The sequence below is a fragment of the Eimeria mitis genome, genomic scaffold (genome assembly GCF_000499745.2).
Source record: "Eimeria mitis Houghton genomic scaffold, Emh_scaff2022, whole genome shotgun sequence".
Classification (NCBI taxonomy): Eukaryota; Apicomplexa; class Conoidasida; order Eucoccidiorida; family Eimeriidae; genus Eimeria; species Eimeria mitis.
The window spans coordinates 1,734-2,206 of record NW_013570345.1 but is presented as its reverse complement, the minus strand read 5'-3'; positions in this window follow the sequence as shown (position 1 = coordinate 2,206).

Sequence of the window (473 nt, the reverse complement as noted above, 5' to 3'; positions counted from 1 at the left end):
AGCAACCCGCACAGCAGCAGCAGCAACAGCAGCAGCAGCAACCCGCGCAGCATCAGCAGCAGCAGCAGCAGCAGCAGCAGCAACCCGCGCATCATCATCAGCAGCAGCAGCAGCAGCAGCAGCAGCAACCCGCGCAGCATCATCAGCAGCAGCAGCAGCAGCAGCATTTATACCTGTAGGTGCGGATACACCCCAAGCAGCAGCACATACACCCTAAAGTCAAATTTTTTATTATTTAATAAAAACGGGTTTTTAATATATTGCTGCGCAATATACATTTCTGCTGCTTCTCCGTATAAAACAGCAGCAGGAACATCTGCTGCTGCTGCTGCTAGCAGCAACCCTCGGCCTTGTGAGCCGAAGTGAGGCTTTAGGATCCATATCTTTCCTCCTCCTGCTGCTGCTGCTGCTGCTGCTGCTGCTGCTGCGGTGGTTTGGGGTCGGGGTGGTTGTGCTGCTGCTGCTGCTGTTGC